Genomic DNA, 710 nt, shown 5'->3' on the forward strand with positions numbered 1-710 from the left:
GCCCCTTCAAACAAGGGGGACCCCAGCGGGGGCCGCGCCTGCAGGGAGGCGGGGGAGGGTGGGCCTACGCCCCCTATTGTCTCCTCGAAGGTATCTCGGGGCTACCTCGGCGGGCTCGCCCAGCTGGCCGCACCCCCTCCCCACCACAGCCGCGCCCCCAGGGAGCCAGGGACAAAGCCAGGCTCCGCCCGAGCCACACACAAAGCGGAGCGACCCCCCACCCGCCCTCCAGCCCCTTTACGGCCCGCGGCCCCGCCCGCCGGCCTCCAGCAGGGAGTCGCTGCCCCAGGGCCGGCCCCTCCGCTCGCCGCGTCCCTCTCACTGCCCCCGGCCGACCGCCGCCGCCTCCTCCCGAGAGTCCCACACCCACCTGCTCCGTCCGAGCCGCCTGGCCACACTCTGAGCACCAACAGACCCGGGCGCGCACAAAAGCGCCAAACAGCGACACGTGACCTCCCCGCCGGGCTCCGCATTGGCTGGGAGCGGCGGCACGTGCCGACCCCTTCCCACCCCCCGCAACCACAGCCCAAGTGGACCCCGCCTCTGGGGACCCCGGAGCACCTCGGGAAGTGTAGTTCAGGCTGGTGGGACCAGCGGACAATGCCAGGGGTGAGGGCTGATTTGGGGCGGGGGGTTCTCCAGGTATGAGCCGGGGGGCCGGGACGGTCATCTGGCAGGGGAAGGGGGTGATGCGGTGAGCCCCCGCCTGG

General features: G+C 73.4%; 1 protein-coding gene across 1 annotated transcript in view; it reads right to left on the minus strand.

Annotated features, from left to right (window-relative positions):
* STMN1 (stathmin 1) overlaps positions 1–474 on the minus strand; it is a 5,586-nt gene extending 5,112 nt beyond the window's left edge. Inside the window, exon 1 of the mRNA XM_010830085.1 lies at positions 371–474. The gene's annotated coding sequence lies outside the window, so the exon portion shown is untranslated. The remainder of the gene's footprint in view (positions 1–370) is intronic.
* Positions 475–710: the final 236 nt, after the last annotated feature.

Source organism: Bison bison, unplaced genomic scaffold (assembly GCF_000754665.1).
Source record: "Bison bison bison isolate TAMUID 2011002044 unplaced genomic scaffold, Bison_UMD1.0 scf7180017864516, whole genome shotgun sequence".
Lineage (NCBI taxonomy): Eukaryota > Metazoa > Chordata > Mammalia > Artiodactyla > Bovidae > Bison > Bison bison.